This window comes from Perissodus microlepis, chromosome 12 (assembly GCF_051167445.1).
Source record: "Perissodus microlepis isolate ML-2025 ecotype Zambia chromosome 12, ASM5116744v1, whole genome shotgun sequence".
Lineage (NCBI taxonomy): Eukaryota > Metazoa > Chordata > Actinopteri > Cichliformes > Cichlidae > Perissodus > Perissodus microlepis.
The window spans coordinates 32,216,573-32,239,683 of NC_140472.1; the positions used below are offsets into that span (position 1 = coordinate 32,216,573).

The following is a 23,111-nucleotide window of genomic DNA, read 5'->3' on the forward strand; positions in this document are numbered from 1 at the left end:
CATAAATGCATGCAAGCCTATTGCCCAGACACTCACCTAGACCTAACAAACAAAAACAGGGTTTTTATGGTTTTATGTGGATGTGATCTTAGTTCTCAGCCATGAACAGCAAGAAGGGCCCCAGAGAAGAGAAGAGGTAAAACTAGGATACGAATTCTGCAATGCAGCCTGAGGCCAGACCCAGATGGGTTTTGAAAGATTACAGTAAAATCTTAAGATTCACTCTGAAATGAACAAAAAGTTAGGAACTGGGTGAGGCGATGATGCCACCTCACCCACTTCCAACCAACAGCCAAGTTATTCCCTTCAGAGGGAGTCTGAGTAAAGAGACTGTCTTTTCCTTTATGGTAGTGTGTGAATGTGTGTGTGAATGGGTGAATGACTGAATGTAGTGTAAAGTAAAGCGCTATACAAATACAGGCCATTAACCTTTTACTAATTTTGTAGTACGTGTTATAAATTGGATGTGTTTTTAAATTTTGAATTCATGTCTTTGAAAGCTGGTTGTCAGTTGGTGGGCATAGGAACTGTACAGCTGTGTCACATTTTCTGTGGATAATTCAGCAGCAAAGTGATTCACACTAACTGGTAAGTGCACTGAGTGACTTTGTTGTGGGCTGAAGTCAAATTAGCTTTGAGAATATCGCGTTACAACCAGCCAGACTAGAGGTGCACGCCGGCCGCCGCAGAGGTCTGAGTGGTTGTTTTGCAGCAGCCTGCTATTGACTGGGCACAGCTTAAGAGTAAACAGTGCACCAAAGCACAGTGTGCAATGTCACGGCAGTTTTCAAATTAGAGGCTGCAGATGGAACATTTAAACAGTTGAATGGGAGGGCTTGCATGCACAGTAAGAATAGCTATGGACGATCATCCATTAATCTTCACCCAGCAGAGGCTAGCCTCCTGATGTAGCTACATTAAAGTTGTAATTTTGAGCTCTATTTTTAGTACAGCTGTGCCCAGAGAGTCCCTGAAAGTCCTTGGCTTGTGTTATCTAATCTGCAGGGAACTTACCTCCCCCTCAGCCTTTACACCTCAGCCTGAGTAAGCTGCACATCTCACAGAAAATCTTATCAACACTGCATCTAAAATGCAGAAAAGTACAGATTTCCAAGCACAGTTTGCTTTGCTATATAGTGTATAGCACATTTAAGCCCAACAGTAGAAGCTCTTTTAGGCTCAAATTAAACCTGTATAGCCGAGTGAAAATCATGAAAATGCGTGCATGGTTTGCTGCAAATGGACAGAAGTTGCAGCACATAGATACAGTATCTGACTCAATCTAAATACCTGTGAACCCGAAGCATAACTGATCTATGAACTATGCCAAGGTGCTGCAGATGGCACACCAGCATCTTCCATAGCAGCTGTGTGAACGAGTGAATGAGAAACGCACTGTAAATAACTTTGTAGAAGCACAAAGGTTAAATAAGCATAATGCATCTACCAACCATTGTTTCTGTGTTATAAATGAAATTGAGTTGGATGAAGAAAAGAAAAAACAAACAAACACATAAACTGTAATCTGGAAAGTAAATCAGATGGAATATTCAGTCTTCCCAGAGCACTGAATTTTCTATTATCAATAATCTTTATTATTCATCATTCATTACCAGCCATCACTAATGAGCAATAAAACAGCTTTTAGTTTTAGTACTAATTTCTAAAGTATCATCCATGGAATCAGATATTTTTCTGTGTATTACTGACTGAGAGTGAAACTGTCAAGAAGCTTTAGCTTTTGTAGCCTAGACACACAACAAAGCACATAAATATAGACTGCCTGAGCATCGTGCTGATTAGACACATTCAGTTTTTCCTAAATTTAAGAGTTAATAGAGACCAAGTGTGGGAGAAATCGATATGTTTAATCTGATTCATTTTAGATTATCTCAGAATATTTTAAGTTATACCTTTCTTTTCCAAGAGTCTGGATTAACCACCAGGCACCTATTGAAACTCAATAAAAGGCTAGATTTTAGGGAAAAATAAACTGTATTTGAAAATATTTTATATGTTATATCAAATATATGATAGTCATGGTAACTGGTGGGTGCAGACTTACAGTATCTCTCTGATAGAATAGCATTAGCTTTTATGCAGTTTTCTGTGTGTTCATAACTTGAGAAAAACTCCAAACTGAATTATAGATGAAAAACAACTTGCAAAAAATAAGCAAATTTCTGACTTCATTTTAATCCAGTTCCATTCTTTCAGTAACATTTTTCCACTCAAAAGGTCCTTAAAGGATACAAAAGAAAATTCTACTGGAACCAGTCCCTGAGGATTTTATCAGAATGGACCTGGTGGGTTGTATGATATAGGATCTTAACCTATATAATTTTAATATATTTAATCATCTTATAATTTCTACAGAATCATGGAGGAATTTAGTGTGCATCTCATTCTGCCAGATTATCCCTTGGGATTAAGTGGACTAGGTGTTGAAAAAGGGGACGTTTTGTCTTTTAAAGGTTATGAAATTCTATGGGTTAAAATCCGCTTGTTAAAAATTACTTAAGATTCTATTAGAAAATATAACATTGGTCCCAAAACCAAACAGACTCTTGTATTAAAATGTGAGCAAATACTTGTTTCTTTTGCCCACCATTGCTGTTTTTTTCCATTTGACATTTTTGTTCTGTTGACAGCCCAAAAGAAAAGTCACGTTTCCTTCTCTCTACGTTTTTCTTCTCTTTATTGTTTAAATTCCAGGGAAATATACAGAATGCAAGAGCATATATGTCAGCTCTGCAGGTTAAAATGTTATATAGGGGAAAAAAGACTGGTCCCAACAAACAGATTTTTATGCCAAAATCTTTGTTTGTTTTGTTTTGTTTTGCTTTTTTAAAAACGTTTTTAATGGGGGATTGCAGCTTTTATATTGCCTGGTCCTATTTATCTGAAAATGTAAGACTGCTTCCAGAGGCAGAAAAGGACAGAATGTAAGAATATTGCTTGAATTCTTGAATGCCACTAAATCTGAAAGCTGTACTGTACTCTAAAGATAGTGTGACCAGGGCACAAACCCCATTTATAGAGACAAACTGGACTGCAACTGCTCATTAGACGATCTCTGTTTTTGCAGTAGCGATCGTCGTGCGCATGCGCGGCGTCAGTCTCCACTCTCTCTCCCTGCGCTGAGCGCTGACAGGCAGCAGGCTGGCCGGAGACCGTTGGTGCTGCTGCCGTTGTTGTTGTTGCTGCTTCCGCCGCCACCGGCTTCACTCCACGTTGTGAGCTTCCGTCCGGATACAAAGTGACGCCGGAGCGGGACTTAAATTCAGTTAAAGGACAGAAACAACAGCAGCAAAGTGTTTTCGGAGGCTTTGGACTCGCTGACCGGCTGAGCTTTCTCCTCTCCCGTCCTCCTCCCGGTCGTCCGCGGACAGTGGTTTGAGGTAAGTGTCCGCTTTTTGTGACAGTTTGTGGGATGAGCGGTCGGCTGCTGCCCTGCGGGTGCCGGGTTTAACTTCAGACCGGCTTTAGCTCAGCTTCAGGACTCCGTGTTTTGTTTGAACGTGTTTGAACCAACTGCTCATTCACGAGACGGACAGTTTAACGGGAAGTTTTCCTCGCGCGTGGAGACCCGCGAACCGTCCTGAATGTGGCTTTTAAGAGAAAACAAACTGTCAGCACTCCTCTACAGGGTATAAACCCTCTCCTGTAGGTAGCGTATGTACTACCTGCTAGTAAATGCCAAATGAAGTTTTCGCTGGCGTTCATTTGTGGCTCTGACCAGCGGAGAAAGAGCACCTGTTTGTTGGAGTATTTGAGGAGGACAGGTAGGCCCGCATAGCGCAGATGCACCTACACCCTGCATGATTTATCACACATTACCCTGCAGGTTTCCACTAAACAGCATCAGTACTTTGCAGCCTTGTTAATGCTGCATGTTTAGTCTGCTGCACTGCCTCATAGTAATGCTGTAAATATCAGGCACTCCATCTGCTAAAGGCTGAAATATGGATCTTTTGGACAAACAGCCTTAATATTCATGCTACTCTCAGAGGCGTGTCGGGGGGGGGGGGGTCATTGGGTGGTACTGGGCCCTCTTAGTGTAACAAACAAAAAACCCACATCAACAGGACAAACTAGGAAGTTTTCAGCAGGTGCGCATTTATTTACCACACACATCAGAGGAGAAAACCTTTGCTTTCCATTGAATGTGCTTCCTTGTCAGGAGAACAGACTGTTACGTACATGTTGTAGCTGTGCAGTGTCACCAGGGGGCAGTGTCAGAAATGTATGGACCAGGTCTGTGGGCTACTCAAGCTTGTGTTTAAGTGGTTGCTGTGTCTTTGTAGCTATTGCTGTTCAGTGCATGACTGTTTCTCAATACCGAAGTACGCAAGTTTGTACTTGTGTACTTTGCTAGTACTTTGGAAGCTCTGACTCCTGCATGAACAGAGGACAGGTGGAATGGCAGTGTATCTGATCACATGACATCTCAGCTCAGCCCACCTCATCTCCATGTTTTTACTCCAATCCATCCATCCATCCATTCTCTTCCGCGTATCCTTTTTAGGGTAGCGGGAGGGCTGGAGCCTATTCCCCCCCACCTTGGCTATGTTTTTACGCCCATTCCCCCTTAATTTCACGGATTAATATTTACGGTGGAAATTGCCCATGATACGCTTAATTACTAGATTTCTTTGAAGAAGAACAATAAGCATAAAAAAGCCATCAAGGTGAAATAATATAGAAAGATTTAGAAAATAGCTTAATTTAGAAAAATTGCAGTAAACACTTGTCGTTGGCTGTAGCTCAGGAGGTGAAGCAGGTCATCTACTAATTGCAGGGTTGGTGGTTTGATCCCTGGTTACTCCAAGTTGGCGTGCCAAATATCCTTGGGTAGGATGCTAACCCAAAGTTGCTTTCCGATGCATCCATTGGAATGTGAATGTTAGATAGAAAGCACTCACTCAGAAAAAGCATAGAAGAAAGTGTGAATGGGTGAATGAGGTGACTGTTCTTTAGATCTTAAAACAAGACTAATATGATAGTAGTCAGCACCTAGATTTAAAATGTAATTTATATGGCACATGTATGCACATGTTACTGAAATGGGAAGTGGACTGGTTGTTATATGGCACTTTTCTACTCTGAGCACTCAGAGCAACCTCACTGCTTTTAGTCTTCATGATTATTATTAGTGATTCATATGATCTGTTTCACGCTGTTTATTGAACAAAGACAAACTGTTCAGATGCTAGAATGATTTCATTTTTATTCTAGTAGACTCCCACAACTTACAACAGACAGCTGGCGTTTAGAATAGAGTTGAGTAAATATTAAAAACATAATTTGATCATTTATGGTTTATCGTTTCATAGCTTGACATCTGTCTCCATGAACAGCATAAACATGCTGGCCCAGATGTTTCTGCTTCCAGAGAAAAGGCTCATACTTTCCTCCTGGATTAAAATATTTTTAATGTTCGTTTTAATTCAGGAAAAGCTGCTGTTACAATAAGTACAGCACATTTCTACTTTAGGGAACAAACCAATTTTCTCAGAAACAAGTAAAACACTGAAATAAACCAAACATCAACAGTTAGAAATCATATGAGTGAATTATATCTAGTGTTTAACTTTCACTGAGTGGCGAAAGGGTTTTGAAAATGATGTGCCAGGACTCCGGTTTTCTGCCAGGTATAATGATCCTTGAATGAGTGGTCAGCTGACAGCTAGTGGAGCAGCTGGCCATTAGACCAGCAGAAATGGATATCTACAAAAACATCGGAGCACTTTTGCAAGCAGGCAATGTCTTGCTGATAAATCAAACAGATATTTGAAGTTTACAAATCTGCATTCATGCCTAAAAACATTTTAAAAGTTTATTTAATTCATCAAAGACAGTAATATTTTAAATTTTACTTACAGTTTTGGCCGCTGTCCTCCACTATTGCCGCTTTTGAGTTTCAGATGAAAGGCATTCTGGGGTACTTGGCTGCACCAAGCACACACAAGTCATGATTAATGTACCCTTGATAGAGTGGGCGGAGCAAGAACACATCTGGGCATTTTCAGCAATTTTGAATTGGAACTGTACTGGGGTTGCTACTTATTACATTTCATAAGTACAGAAGTACACACATGTGTGCATATTGAAAAACAGCCCATACCCAAAATAAGATTTGTTCTAGGAGTGTGCGAAAGGGCTCCTTCTTGTTCCGTCTTTTCACAATAAAAGTTCTTGTCATACACTGTGTGACTGGGCTGTGCCATTTCATGTCATCCATGTATAATTTTTTGGAGTGATTTAAAAGTGGAATATTTCACAATATCATTGCTATCGCAATGATATTTCACAATATCATTGCTATCGCAATGCCATGTGTTTACATATCCAAGTGCACACAACAACAAGACAAGCCTCAGCAAGACTCAGAGCTGGAGGCAAATCTCAGCCTCTGATAAAGATTTAGTACCTTCAGCAAACTCCACCAAAGCACAGTGGAAGATATTCAAAAAACCGTTCTGCAGCCCAAAAGTAAACAATATGATGGAAATTACTGATATGGTTATGTGGTGGAAAAGCAGCGAGTTAAGCAGCTGGTTACAAAGACTTGAACGAAAATAAAACATTAAAGGTAAAAAAACAAAAAACATTCTGTTTTATTTTGTGGCAGTGTTTTGCAGCGCTTCTCAAGTTATAAAGTTAAATTACTCTAGTTGTTGTTAGTGTTACAGTTATTTTATACTTAAAAGACTGCATAAAATTTCCTGGAAAAATATTCCTACTACTACCAGCGGTTTGGTCTATAAAATGACAAAGTGGCCTGTCCAACACAAGCATACAATGTACTATAGTGAGTTTTAAGGTAGGGCTGCTCGATTATGGCAAAAATGATAATCACGATTATTTTCACTGAAATTGAGATCTCGATTATTTGACGATATTTATTTAACAATAACAATGTATTGAATAATGGCTTTAAAGATTGTCAAAAAATAATATAAAATAGTGTGCAAATACTGATAACAGTGCAAATGTTTGCAATATAAAAAATAAATGAAAAATGTAAACATCTATATTTAGTGAACTTTGCAGTGTTGCTCTGTGGTGCAGCTACGACACCGTAGCAAAGTTTACACACTGTGTCTACTTGATCCATGTCTGACTCCGCGAACCCATAATGTTTCCACACCACTGAAGTTTTTTTACCTCTCTTTTCAACCAACGGCAGTCACTCTCCTCTCCAAATAACTTCTGCTTAGCTTTCCAAGCTTCCCTCGGGTCCTCTTAATTGTTGTGACGCGTGTTCGAAATGCAGAGAGGTGCGCTCGATTTGCCACACGGAGCAGCGCGAGAGTAAAGCACGAGGGAGGTGCTAATAATCGGCTCAGTCATTTTTAATGATCGTTGAAAGCCCAGATCGTAATTTAGATTAAAATTCGATTAATTGAGGAGCCCTATTTTAAGGTTTGAATAAAATATATGTAGGCAATGCGAAGATACATGGACATAAAATAAATCACCATAGTCCTGCTGCCATAAGAGTAAAAGCAACAAAGATCTTTCTCGTCTCAAAGGACTGATAATAATAAGTCAAATAATTTCATCATGGTTGTTGAGAATAAAGGCTCAGAGCTCTGCAGCCTCTGCAGCTGTAATGAGGATGTTCAGGTTACAAGGAGAAGGACTGGGTGAGACTACACTGGCTGTGTAATCATTGCCATCGCCTTGTGGTCATTTGAACACACCCTGGACCATGTTTGTTTAATGAGGAAAAGATTTGACATGCGGAAAAGAGTTTATGTAGCCATTGTTTTTGAAATGTCTCAGTTAGGGAACTTTAGTTTGTTTATATTTTATTTAAAACTGATTAAAAAAATCATTAAAACCACAGGCATTCCTTAGAGAAAATGTCCTCATTTTTTGGAAATCTGATGTGTCATGTTCATGCAAAACGAGAATTTTTCCTATTCAGACATTAATATTAATATGTACAATGTACCATTCATGCCTTGTAAATAATTCATTGTGTGTGTTAAATTGTGCCAGGCATCTTATAACTGTTTAATTATTAATTGGAGGATTAATTCTTCACACTATAAATAGCTGCAGCTGTGATTGTTGGTGTGTAAAAATGGTTAACACGCCCGGCGTTTTTGGCGAACCTTGCCATTAACCTTGCCGAGCGTTTACTAATGTTTCTTTCTTTACATCTGCCAAGGTATTTTTTTCCCTCCATTACTTTTTCCCCATTTAGAAGTTTTTGTTCTATTCACAACCTGAAAAACCATCAAAAAACTCACATTTCTTCTCTCCGCTTTCTGCTGGTCTTTGTTGGCATTTTCATTTTTTTAACTTCTGGGAAAAAAAATTATTTATAGGTGGAAATAATACAACTTTTTTGTGTGTGTGTGTGTGTGTGTGTGTGTGTGTGTGTGTGTGTGTGTGTGTGTTTAATGGTAAAGCTGGTTCAATTTTTGTAAATGTTTTATAAATGTGCATATCACTTCTTTGTAAAACATACCAAAACAATCCATGTCCAGCCTACTGGTGTCCATGCAAAATATTCTTGTAACTACATAAACATTTAAGGTGAGTTTTCTCCAGAGATTGATTGTGCCAAATTGACATAGATGACTGATATACTACAGCTGAAGTGCTGAACAAGCAGATGATGCCAGTCGCTGGTTCTTAAAAATTGAGACTCGAGTTCTTTTGTGACACACACTACATGGCTATCTGCTGACTCCAAACACTGGCTCAGTCTGACTGGAAGAGACCTGGGCCATTTGCCAGTGATCATGTCTTAATCACATGTATAATTAGCCTGACAGTTGTTAAGTGTGTGCCCAATTTTAGACAGGATGCTACAAGATCATCATCAAAACAACAGATACCAGTATTGGGAGTATCTTTTGAATCTGCGAGGTTCAGTAGAGTTCTCAGGCAAACAATGCCAAGCAGCACCAAAGCTTTTGACAAAAGACATTTCACACAAAAAAGAATTGAATAAGGATTTGGATTTACCACGGCAGTAGTTGAAGCTTTGTGACATTCAGGTGTGAAATTCATTTTAGTTAATTGGCTGCATACAGGCAATTGGATATCAAGTAGGCTGAGCCGGTCAAACCTTTGGATAACAACTTTTATCTTTTTTTTTTTTTTTTTTTTTTTTTTTTTTGTATGTTCATATTTCACGGGTTACTTGATGTTTTTTGTGTTAGTTACAGAAAAATACTAACTACTAAATACTAATACTAAAAATACTAACTGTTACTGATACTAATGTTTAGATTTGTATAGGGCTGAATGATAAACCAATTATAGCAGTACTAAAATGCCCTTTGTTTAAAAAGAGTGTATGGCATCTTATTGCTGCTTTGATGCTGGTTGAAGTTGAAATGGGGATCATTGCGTTAGGGGAGAAATTGAAACCTGGGGAACACAACAAGATGGAGATAAAATGAGAAATCAAGACAAATCCTGTGTGTATTTACATCAGACATCACAACTTCTACTCTTCCCAGAAAGTTAGACAAATTGATTCATTGTATTAAAATTCTTAATGAATGAAACTGCACATTATATTTATGTCAGTCTATGTAAACGGTGAAGTTCTAATCTGAATTTTAATCACATTCAGGGAATTTCTACAGTTTAGATTTGTGTCCAAGAAGAGACATTTAAACATTATTAAAACTGGTGTTGGCTCAAGGTTTGTGTAGAATTCATGTTATTATTGTAGACAGTTGACATATTTTGTTGGCTAGAAGAGCTGATATTCCATTTATCCAAGGTAGGGCCTGGCACTAGGAGACACAAGCTAGTGTCACAGACCCTGAGGCTTGTTCTCTTCCAGGTCTGAAAGAAGGGATCTTTTGATGTAAAGTGAATGTATTAACCAGTACACCAGGGAACCATCGCTTAATCAAACTGAGAAAAGTAAAGCAAAATAAAATATAAAAACACACCATATTTATATGCTAAAAATGGGTAATTGTAGCCTGTTCCTAGGTGGTTGCTAGGCAACATGATGGCATCATGATATCTGATATAGATACAAACCTTCAGGTTCCTAAGGTGTACCTGGTACAGGTAATCAAACAAACCCACAGACAGAGTTGTGGTCACATAGAGCAGCAGGCAACACAGCAGCAAAGAATCATACAGGAATCTTCCAAAACTACGCCTTTAAACCTGAGAGAAATTATATTTTTATATTAGTGGTGATGGTATTTTTTTGCTTTGTCACCCAACCCTTTTCTTATTTTACGTCCACTAAGGACGTTGACTTGGTTTGGTTTGTCTGGATTTTTCAAAAATATCTGTATGTTAGCAAGAACGCTTAAAGTTGTGGGTGGGTTATTTTGCCTGAGTTTGGGCTTGGAACTTGGAAATTATTAACCTTTAGAGTCATCACCAAGGACTCTTGATTCTTGGTACATTTGTCATCACATCTTCACAAATGCATATCAAATTAAGATAAGAAAAATTCAGAGTTCTTAAGAATTGCCCACACCCACCCAAGAAAATAATCCGAGACTGAAGTCATGCACTGTGTGGAGTGAATTTTTAGCTGTGGGGGAGGCTTGGAGTCTTGGACCGCTCTTATAACAAGTGAATCAGAGTCATTAGAAAGGATTCAGAGGCCAAAAATAAGCCTTTTTACCAGATGTAGAAGTAACTTAAAAAACCCTCATGCCTAATTTATGTTAAATGATATTACTCTGTCACATGTCTGTGCCAGATTGAACCAGCTGATTATGACTTAACAGTCACTTCTGATGCTGCTGATGTTTTAAATGACAGTTTGAGGCTCAAATGAAAGCAAGTTGGTATGGAACAGCAACAGATCCTCTCCTGCTCAGGTTTTACTGCTTGAAAGGCAACAGGGAAGAGAAATTGGGATCTTCTGGTCCTTACCTCTGCTGTAATGGACAGTCAGCAGCTTAAAACATGGAAATATTAGTGTTTGGGAACAAAGAGGAGCTCTGTACTATTACTGCTCCCCTGCATTTGCATTCCGTGCATTTGCCTGAACCTGATAAATACACACACACACACACACACACACACACACACACACACACACACACACACACACACACGTCACAGGTTCAGGTTTCAGATGGGGGGGTTGTACTCGGTGAGCGGAGCACTGCTCGAAGCAACTGGCTTCTCCAATCCCAAGGAAGGTAAATAGAAACGGTAACCAGAGCCTAACCTTGGAGCTCAGCCTCCTTGGGATGGGGTGCAGCTAAAAGTGTTGACGAGGATGCAACACTGCTCTTGTAAATGAGGATCAAGTGTGTGTGTGACATTTTGATTTCAATTAGAGTTGTCCTGTGCTGTATGTAAGGAATACACAAACAGTGAATACTAAGAGTTTGTTTGAAGCTGTGGTGACCAGTGGTGCTGAGGTTGACTTCAGATCAGCACAAACTCATTGTGTCTGACATAAAAAACAAAAAAACAAAAAAAACAAAACCATGCAGTGTTTATTTTTCCACCATAAGTATCATGAGCTTTAATTTTTTTTCCTTGATACTTTTATTGACTGAGAAGTTAACAGATTAAGACAGGACAAGTTGGTAACTGTTTTGAATGACTTCCTAGTTCTTATGTCAATCAAAAGAAGAGATGTTACGTCACTGATATTTTTGTTGTACATTATGTAGAATTGCTATTGTAGTAAATCAAAGAAACCCATTGGCTTGGCTTCTCTGGCCTAACCACTCAGAAAAATCTCTTAGTCATTACCTGGACTTGTCACTTAAAGCATTAAATAACAGAGAACATTATCTATTATTAAAACTTTTTTTTCTCAAATGTAGTACTGCCAGTAAATCTCTTACTTATGTAGTGGTGAATGACAGGCCAATGACAGGCCATGATAACCTTGTTATGAAAAAGACTATAAAATGAACAATGATCCAGATTCATCTCACTCAAATGAAATGAGGAATTCAGACTCCATGGGCGTAATCGATTGTTAAGGACAAAATACAGGTAAAAGTTAAAAATGCACGCCCTCCTTTTTTTTTTTACAAAGTCATCCAGTGGACGAGATTGGACCTTTTTGGTGGACTGCATGCTGGACATCCCAGCTGTGCAGCTGTCTAAAATCACTTCACTGTATTTTCCCAACGTGTCGGTTGTGACATTAGCTCTGGAGCACCATCACATGGTATGTTTTTTGTTTTTTTTAGCTATCCCCAGCTGTTGTGGGTCACTTCAGGTTCTGCAGTACATGCAGGGGATGGCAGTGATGCTGTCCTTTTGATTTGCCCTCCCTGCAGTAGCACACAGTGTCTTTATAGCAGAGCTGCCTGCACTAAGTGAATATCTCAGGATGTTTTATATTCCCTGTTGATCTTCCATTTTCATGAATAACATATACTGAGCTTGCCTTTATTTTTTTTATTTTTTTTAGCATGGAAAGGCTTTGAAAACACATTTAGATGATCACGGGAAGCTAAAGCTCTTCATGGAAACCAGCCTCATGAAAGTATTTGCTGTTAGAAGATCTCAACCCAGACAGACCTGCCACACTTATTTAATAACTACATGCATGAATGAGAAATGGTGGATTAACTTGCTAAAAAATGTGGTGCTTAGGCCAAAACCGCTATTAAGTATTCACTGGGAACTGTTGTATAATGACTAGCTAGCTTCAAGGTAGCATTGTTTTACTAATTCTAATAACTTTTTTAAGGCTGTAGTCGTTTATTTTATATTATTTAATATTGTACTACACTATATTTCATTCATCTCATTCTCTTTCTCTTGACAGTAATGTCTTTAAAGATAAGAAATGTGTTTTGGGGTCAACTTGAAAAGCAGATACAAAATGTCAAAGTGAGATCAGAGGTTAAATGTGACATAATATTTGGATGCTAACTGTATGACATTTAGATTTCCCATATACCTTAGTCACCCTTTGTAAAAATACAGAAAGAAATCTAGCAGTGAAGGTCATACTTTGCTTTCATCTTGTGGGAATCTCACTGGTGCATATCAATAGTGAAATATCTCTGCATCTCTTTAAGCTACAAGCTTCACGTTTTTGTTGAAGAGTGCAGGTCAAACTGGCGGATTAATCCTTTTAACCTGAAAAATATGTTCATAAATTGACTGTGCATTATTGAGATGAGATTATACATTTTTCCACCAATAATGGTGATGTTTAAAACTCGCAGTCAAACAGTAAATTTAGAGTTTATCACAGAAATAGATTGTATTTTATGACAATAAATAGCGGCAATAACAAGTTCCTCTTACTTTCTTCTCCAGTGGGGGAACTTCAACTCCACTGTTGGACTACAGGGCGGTAGTCCTTGTTCTGCTCTGTAGCCTCAGTGAGCTGCAGAGTTACAGAGTAGAAGAAGAATTGGCATCGCCAGCTACCATCAAGAGTTCATCTAACTCAGCTGAAAGACCACAACATCGTCGACCTGTCAGTATTCTGGACCATAAGTCCATGACTGAAAGGAATCTTACATATAAGATGCATCTGTGATGCTGCAGTTCAAGAAACATCTAATAATGAAAACATAATCAAAAATCAAACATAAATAATGGAGATGGGAGCAATAAGATTTGATGTTCTTTAATAATGCATTATTACAGTGGAGGCCACAGATTCAGCCTGTTTTTAGAGACGGATAACTCAATATTTGGGTAGTATGGCTTCTGTAATTCAAACTGTTTTTCTTTTCTTTTTTATCCTGATATTTGTAAATTTGTCAGATCCGCACAAACCCATTTGTCCTTTTAAAGGACAGCCAATGCCTGAGATTAAGATTAGAACTTCATTTTCTTTATTTCTTATGACAGAGAAGCTGTGCAATGCTGGACACATGTAATCACATAAATTATGAATTGAAACTAACATTTAATGACAGTTACATCAGCATATTGTTCTCTCGACCTGCTGCCAGCATTGATCTTCAGACTCCGGTCTGCTCTCGTGTATTGGCTGGTCTGCAGAAGCTTCTTGTTCTCTGTAACTGAACAAAGCTGTTGAGGTAAAACTGTGAAACCTGAGTAGAGACTTTCCTACCACCATCAGCTCAATCTTCTCTTATTTCAGCTCATCCTTCGCCCTCATTTCACCAAGCTAGAGAGCCCAGCTCATCCTGCATTACAAACCTCAGAAAGTAACCTTGCTTTAGAGCCCTGATGATGACAGAATCCAGTTGGAGCCGGCATCTCTTTGGTTTTGCTAGGGTGAAATGAATATCTCATCATCTGAGACATTTTTTTATTTATTTTTTTACTTTTTTCCAGAGTCCCTGAGGACATCTCTTCTCCCGAGCTGTTTGATGTGCTCTGAAAACAGAAACCCTGCAGCACTCTGGATGTTTGAATTGTGGTAGCTGCCAGTCAGTTTATTTCTGCCAGCACCAGAACTTGTTTACCAAACCCTGCATGGACTTTGATCACAGCCCTGTTAGCTTACATTTACACTCAATTCCTCAATGACATGCATCAAAAGCCAGACCTCTCTTGAAGTATTTCTTCATTTGCTATTTAACTATTTAATGTGTGTTGTGGTTGTGACTATGAACTTGTGTGGTGCTATTCAGCAGCTCACTGTTACTAAACTGTGTCTGGTTGCTAATTTTATTTCTACTTTGCATGAGTGGCCAGTTTTCAAGTGGACAAGTCTCTTACTTTTATTTTGAAAGTTCCACTAACCAGCTAGCCCAAGCAGTACATCTCTGGAGTTGGAACAATTGGTGGTGGGCTATTTAACTGCTGGCTGGTATTTTGGCCTGAATTATAGTCAATATTTAACAGTTTAACTTTTTTAAAATAGTGACTCGATGTCATAGCCTCTGAATAGCAATAAATGAATGTATAGATGGATGCTACCACCTGTGGAAAACCATTAAACCTGGAGCAGTAAAAGGTTGTGCAGCAGCAATAAAAATCAATGTTCCACCAAAAGTGGTGAAAAGGAAAAGATGGGCAGTAAAAAAAAAAAAGGTGAGGAAGGGCTGAACATATCAGATCTTTTAAAAAGGAAAAGAAAAAAAGAAAGGCACTGGGAGATGATGCAACCAGATGTGCAAAACTGACATGTTTTCAACAGCACAAAGCAACTGGAAGCTGCGGATAAAGAGTGAAATGTTGAAGAGTTCAGACTTTTAAGTATAATACTTGTCAATCTTTTACAGATAATTTTGTATGCGACATTTGTATGTGGCCAAATATCACAAATCTCTTTAATTTTTTCAAAGATGACTTGCCTATGAGAAATACAAAAATTCATTGTATCCATTGTCTTTTTATAGTGACAAAAACCCAAAGTCTTCCACCAATATTGACCTATAAATTAGCAATGATGATCTTAGAAATTACTTTTGTCCTGGCTCAGTGGCCAAGTTTCTCCCACAGAGGTAGCAAGTACTTCTGAAGGAAAGATAATGTACTCTGGTCAGACATGCTCCATCTCCACCAACTTGGACTCCAGCTGCTGACAGTACTGCTTGAGCTTCATGTACCAGATGATTATGTTGTTTAGCTTTTTATTGGTCATGAAGTATTTTGCTAATACAATGATTGCAGGAGAAGAAACATATGAACAAGATTGTTTGAGAGTTCACTTAGAAAAGCAAATGTACCAATTTTCACTGGATCTGCGCCTATGTGTGTGTACACATCGGATATTTCCTGACTCAAAATGCATTTTTAAGAGAGAGGCTATTGTGCTTGTTACCATGATTAGTGTATAGTTGATGCAAAGAGTCCATGCCACCTAATTGAAGACGTCTTTGCATTTTCCTGGTATTTCTGCTCATTTGATGATTTATTTTTATAACCTTGATCCACAGATAATGAAATATTGTTATTGCCACTCTAGTGATTTGACTTTGGGGGAAGTCCAGAGTCTCTTTGGGGAAGGGTGACAAACTTTTTTTTTTTTTTTTTTTTTTTTGTATAATAAGCGCTGTCACAAATACAATGTAAGTCTGTGAGGGAAAACTGTTCTTCATAGTCTGATTGTCCTAACATCACCCTGTAAGACTGCCAATACCTGATATGATTGCTGTGAAGATGGGTGGGGGAGGTGAGCATCATTTTAAATCCCTGTTTCTGCTGGAAATAAAACAGTGCAGTATGAGATGGGAGAGCCAAAACAATAGTACTCAGAATAACTGCAAGGTTACTAATAAATCTGTCACTGAATCACTTGAAGCAACTCCTGTCACATTTATTGGGTTTTCTATGTAATTTCTAATGTAAAAAAATATTGATTAATTGATCTTTCAGAGTCAGCAACACATGAACCAGTCTCACTTTAGGAGTTGTGTGCTGCCTTAGTGCTGTCTAATTTATAAATGAAGATGCATTAGTAAACTTATGAATTTTTTAATCTCTGTATGCTGAACTTGCACAGACATTAATGTATACTGTATTACATTTTGGCACTGGTGCAGCTTCCTGATCAGCTGTCAGGCTCAAATTCAGTTGTGATGTGTTTACAGGCTGCTGGAAATAATGCATTGATGATTATGATTATAATGGTCAAAGGTACTCACAGTAACATGTAGGGGGTCAGTTGTGAATGCTGGGTTGCCAGTCACAATCAAAGTCTGACATATATTTTATAATAACCAATCAACCCTGCAAGGAACTAGGATTTGTACCAGTCCTAACAAGCTATACGCATCCCAGTGCATTACCTGCACTAACCAGGCTGTGGTCTCCAGTTCTTCCACACAAACTCCAGTTACTGTGCTGAATCAGGGGTGATTGAAGCCTCCCAGGGATACAGGACTAGGATGGAGGATAGTTGGTTTCCAGATTTGGCAAGAACAATGTTTGCCTTCACAGTAAACGCTGTGCCTTACCCCTGAAAGCAGCATGTTTCAACTAAATGCTTTTACTGTCAAAGCGAATTTCCGTTTCTGGTTTGCGTCATTCTCTTCACACATTAGCTACCCCTTAGCGAGTAGCTGGTTTAGTTGGATACTCATTTATTCCTAGCGACCAGTGGTTGCCAGGCAGTTGCCAATGAGTCTCTAGACCGTTTGAAAGAGATGGACTTGAGCCACTGCTTGTTTGAGGTTTGCTGGAAAAAGGCGCACATAGAAGCAGGGTACTTTGCACACAGCATGAAAGGATGGTCTTCACTTTCTCCTCTGTGCATTTGCGTTCATCCAGCTTCCTGCAGATGAAGGACAGGGGACAGAGTTTATACACTGGATAAGCATAAAAATGGATTTCAGGGTGACACTGGCACATTGAGCTGAAACTAGCCCTTTTATTTATCATCAAGACATCAGCAGCCAATGATCCCTAAACACAGCATGAGGACCAAAGAAATATGCTGTGACTTTATTTCTGTAGATACTTTTTGTCATCATTCAATCAGTCAGCAGGAAATACTATCAATTATCTGTTGACTAGACTGTTGGTGTCTATTTTTCCTAATAGAATTCAGGTTGGTAGCTATGACACCCAATTAGGGCAATTAAACTGAAAATAATGTTAAATTGAAGCGTATTGTGCCAAAATAATTGAACTTTACAGTTTTCTTTGGAATGAATGTGACATGTTTGACTGCATATCATTTTGCTGTCCAGTAAACGATGTGAGCAACAAAGATAACTGGAAAACTTTCTGGGAAAATCTGGGCTGATTAAGAGAGATGTGCATCTGTAGATGATGCAGCTCTCATATCTAGAAACATGGCTGAGTTTCTATTCTGTTAAAGGAAAGAAAAAGGAAATGTCACTAGTGTGATGTCAGTGGAGAGTTTGTTTTGTCTCAGTGGTCCACTCAGACTCTCAAATATGCTGTCTGTATTTTTGGCACGTAAATATCTGAAGTAGACTCAGATGGTTTGGATGAAATTACATTTTTTATCACCACAAATGTATTTAATGCTATTGATATCTATGGTAGTTTTTGGCTCTGATCCCAACCCAAGTTCAGTAATAGAGCAGACAATATTGAATTGACTGGAGTCCAGTGTTTACCACAGAACTGCTTTCTACTTGTGGTGATAGCAGGGGTGCATACACGTGTGGATGAGAGTGCGCATGAAAGATGGCGAATGCTGTTCGCATCCTAAATGACTTCTGTTTAATAAGTGATGACCTAATGATCCTATTTCTCGGTCCTGAAGCCTAGCGCACTGGATGAGCTCTCATCCTCATAATGAATATTTTCACCTAACAAAGCCACGCCAGGTGGCTGAGTTTGTTAGCTGCGTAAATCCATAATTTTTCGACAGTCCTTACTGTTATCATGGCTTCTCAGGGTGTGTTACCTGTTTTTGTGAAAACATGGTTTTGACACAGTTTAATGTGTATTCTGCTCTGTTCCTTTGTTGGGTTTTAAATAACCAGAATATCTCCACACTTCCAAATTAGGTCAAAAGGCGACAGTGTCCTCGTCTTTTGAGACTTGGGCTGTGTGTTGGGGTGCTAGCGCTGTTGCTTTAGTTTTCATTTTGTCTTTTTTTTTTCTTCCTACGTAAAATCCTTACATACTAGTGTGTAGCAGCCCACACATTAGCACATGTGATGCTGCTGGCTATGCTCTGTGCATCAACCTAACCTGACATTGCTGTAACTCTATTGCAGCCACATGACTGGTCTGTGGGGTGCTATTACCATTGTCACTGGCTTTTCATGTTGTCTGTGAAAGTATGGATCTCTGTCAACTTTATATTGATGTTTTATATTGCGATAGAGGAACTTTTTTTCACGATAATTATTTTAATGTTTTTATTGTCCAGCTGTACTTTGCTGTGCTAATATATTTATATTAGCATGCCTAGAAGTCTTTTTGCTAGCCAAAATAAGCTGGACTTTACTAACCCTCCAGACATTGCTGGTATTTAGTTTTCCATCTTTCTACACATCCAAAGTTATAGCACTGCTCCTTTTTATTTATTTATTCTTTAATGGAAGCTTTAGAAACCAGATAACTACCCCAGACTCTGTTAATGCTTGTAAATCATTTTTTTCATGTCTGTGTTGACATGAGATTTTCTTGTAACTGTTGGGAGAACAGTTACATGAGCTGAAAGAGTTAGCTCTCGGTGGTCTCTCAGTGTCTGTTTGCTTTTGGGAACTGGATCATTTGAATCTGAAATGAATAATAATGTCAGACTTAACAAGTGGATAAAGTAAGAGTCTCTACTTTTTGGAAGCACGCTGTCTTTTCTTCTAGCTGACAAATAGTCATTATTCTGCTCTGTAGCCCTGGTGAGCTGTAGGTTCTGTTTAGAGCGACCATGTTGCTCACAGTGGGTTTTGTAGAAGAACTACCATCTCAAGCTGGGATCCACAATAGTGGAGTTGAAATCCATCAGGCCACAAGAGAGGCAACTTTCTGAAGAAGCAGTTTAATGATATCAAGGACCACCGCGGTAGGGGTCTGCAGCTATTAGGAAAATCTGAAACTCTGATGTGAAATTTAGTATTTTGCTTAGTGTGGCCTGAGTTTCTTATGAAGAACCAGATCAAACTAATGAAGGAATGTAAATATTTGGTGATCAGATTAAAACCTGACAATTGAAACAACAAAACTGTCCAAATAACTATTTGCAGGTTGTTTTTCTGTGTGGCTTAATATAACCACTTCAGTGCTTACATCTCGGGGTAAGGACTGTCTCAGGGTTTATTCTATAAGATGGCTTCGACTGTCAGGCTGATGAGAGCTTACATTTCAGCTCTTTGCTAACCCTGAGTGATATCTCTCATCTTTTGCTAGCATCATAGAGCTGTTTTTACTCAAGTCAGACTTTTGAAATTACTTGCTGCTGAACTTTAAATCAACTCATTAAACCAGGTTTAAACTGGAACAAAATAAAAACACGTATTGGTGTATATGAAGTTAAAGCTGAGGTCATCTGATGCTGTTAGGATGGGTGATTTTTTTTTTTTTTAAAATATTTATTTCCCCCTCCCTCTCATTTCTTCGCTTCTTTTATTTCACACAGCAGGAAAGCTGTGAATAGGTATGTAAGCTGTGAGTGTGATGAGGTGGAGTCAAGAGGCACACTAATGAAAGCCATCAGTGGACTGAACTACTTCAGAGGAGACTCTCCCACAGCTTCACCTGAGCGCGATCCAGTACGGGAATTGCGTCATGGCCCTCAAAAGCTGCCAGGGCTCAAGCTTTCATCTTCACTGTTGAGAACATAAAAGCTCAACTTTCTTTGTGTTTTTCATGGTGTATTTAGGGCCTGACAGTGAGTAGGTTTGGCTCAGGGCTCAGGACTGTTTCAGGCTGTTCTGATGGCCCAGCTGGTGGAAAGTACAGCCACAGCAAGCTGGTTGAATCTCAAAATGCTCTTTATATGTGAAAAATCACTTTAAAGTGAATGGACCTATTATGCTAATTTTCAGTTACAAGTGTTTATTCTTAGACTCCACTACAGTGGCTTTGCATGATTCACAGTTATGATTCATTTATGTTCTGCTCGGCTTTGGTACAGCTCCTTTATTTATAAAAAAAAAATCCTGTCCTAGCTCTGAAATGTAAAAAACAAACAAACAAAAAAAAGGTATTTGAGTCCCTAGTTGTTGTTGTTGTTGTTGTTGTTGTTGTTGTTGTTGTTGTTTACATTTATAATAATAAGAAAAGAAAAAAAGTTTTCCAAAGGTACAAAAAATTGTATACAATAAAAAAAAAAAAAAAAAAAAAAGTTTTTGTTTTTTTTACTTTTAAAGTTCATCTTACAAGACTAACTGCTGGTTTCGTGCTGTCAGTGTTGGACGTCTGTGTGTGCAGGGCCACAGATGGCAATGGACTCTTGTACCTCAGGAGACCAGCAAAATGTAAAGCTTGTTGACTCTCCTTTTAGTCCTTTGGATCATTTGGAAGAAGAATAGCTACTGCACTGCTGTCTCTAATGGCAGATCTTAATAAACTAAACTAGTCATCATGGCTCACGCTGAACTAAACTATATATGAGTTTGCACTTTGAAATCAACGTTACAGTTTCCATGTCTTCAAATTTAGTAGGATTTGTGTGCGTGACCTCAGTTTTACCGTAAGATGGTAAATGCAGCGGACTGTGCTTTGAAGTCATAACCTCTCTGAACTCACCACTTTCCTACTTTACAGGTCTTTCTGTTTGTTTGAGTTTGTTAGGGCTCTTCTTCTTCCTCGCATGTGTTTGGCATAATTTTGAAATGCTTTGTTCCTATAATAGGATCAACCAATCCTCTGTCTTTTGCATGTGACTGCGTATAGATCCACAACCGACTATAAAGGCAGGGAAAAAATGCATCGCTATAAAGGAAAGAGCTGTGTTGATTTATTTAACAAGAATAAAATAGAGGAATAATGTTACCCTCATTATTTTGTTTTAATTGTTATTAGTGGCTCTATAGTGTGGTGGTGTACAGTACGTGTTTGCCTCTGATTTTGATCCTGGGAGGAGACACCTTTGTGGTTGCATCATTAAGGGAATCCGGTGTGAAAAGTCTGCCAAACCAAACATGCGGCACAACCCACTGTGACAGCCACATGTGTAACAGGGAGCAGCCCAAAGTAGCCTTTTCATTTTGTTTTCATAGTCAATAAAAGTTAAAATCATAATTAAAATGTGAAATTCACAAGCAGCCTATCTCAGTCATGAAAAACAGTTTTTCTTGGTGTTTGCTTTCATTTTCACATTCTGGTTAGGGAGCAAAGGTGGTCCACACTGCTAGGTTTAGACACCCAGTGTACTGTGCTGTGGAAAGAGATTAAACTTTAGGCCAAAATACATTATAGGAACATCTTACAAAGCTTAACACAACATTGATAATGGAACTTTTACTTGTGCGTCTTCATACGACCGTAACATCACCACCTCTTAAAGGCAACAGCCTACTGAGGCACCTAGAAGGTACAGAGACTCGTATTAGCTCAGGTTGGCCTTTCATTAAACTGAACTTTCAGTGAACACCGAGATCAGGTGCTGAAACCTCCAGAGATAATATTTAAAGAGCAACTCTGATGGTTTATGTGTTATGGTAAAGTCAGAGTAGAGAGACCGCTCAGGCCCTTGTGTGATTTGCTCTGTTGTGTGAAAGATTAAAGGATTCAAGGTAAAATCTAATGATGCTGTTGTACCTTGGATTTGGAAGCAGTATAAAAATGCATGTTTTTGTATTTGTTTCAAAGCACTATTTCTACGTATACTATCTCTTTTATGAAAGAAACCAACAATTTTCACCATTTGTGTTACATATTGTTTGAATTGAAATAAAATCCTTAAATTTCATGGCCACTTCATCAGTATTTTATTTTGATGCCAAATCTTTGCAAGGTTGCATAAAAGAGCTCATGTTGGGAAATGGATTTTTTTTTAAAAATAAAACATTATAATATCAGGACAAAAACGGTCCCTAAATCCCTGCATAGACTGCCCCGAACTTTGAAAGTGGATTTCAGAGTGCGGCTCACAGCTTTATTTGATTCCTCAGGTGTAGTGGCAGCAGGTCTGCTGGAGTGCTGCGAGGTGAAAAGTCTGGCGGTGAGATAACTCTCTCCCAGGCACTGGATTGTATGAGGTGAATGGTTGTACTGAATTGGGCTGAGTCCATGAAGACTGCCTGGACGGGAGCCCAATACTACGCTGCTGTGTATTATAATTAGCTTCTTACACTGGAACCTTATTCAGGGCTCACACAGGGCTCCCAGGGAAGTTTGGGAAAGGCATTTCATTCTGTGCACTCCCTTCAAAATACACAACAACCACACTAAAATAACAATGAAGGCTATGCAAGAAGCAGAAAAAATAGATTGAAAGAAATTTGTTTGGGCTCATTGGTGAATGGGTCAAATGTTTCAGTTTTTATATCATAAAGGGATGAGCCAAATGCTCAAATAATTCTATGCACCATTTACTGTAGCCCACAAATAACTGCAGTGGGTTTTTGGTCAGTTTCCATGGATGATTTTTGTGCTGAACTCACTCTTGAGTGGACATTATTTACCTCACTTTATTTGTCTAATCGTGAAAAAAATCTAGCTTCTTTATCTGGCGTATAAACACATATTACATTACAATGTTTTTACGTGTCGTTGTGGTTACATGTTTTAAGTAATCATTTGAAATTGATCTTAAATGACAGTTTTGGCTTCCAGTGTTTATTATAAAAGAATCTTTGTGCTTAAGATGGTTTTTCAGT

The 23,111-nt window shown here is 38.6% G+C and overlaps 1 protein-coding gene across 3 annotated transcripts in view; it reads left to right on the forward strand.

The window, feature by feature from the left end:
• Positions 1 to 3,119: 3,119 nt before the first annotated feature.
• LOC146376683 (spermatid perinuclear RNA-binding protein-like) overlaps positions 3,120 to 23,111 on the forward strand; it is a 95,664-nt gene continuing 75,672 nt past the window's right edge. For 2 of the 3 annotated variants that reach the window (XM_084946611.1, XM_084946612.1), the window contains exon 1: positions 3,120 to 3,401. The gene's annotated coding sequence lies outside the window, so the exon portion shown is untranslated. The remainder of the gene's footprint in view (positions 3,402 to 23,111) is intronic. The other variant, XM_084946613.1, reaches the window with a different exon arrangement.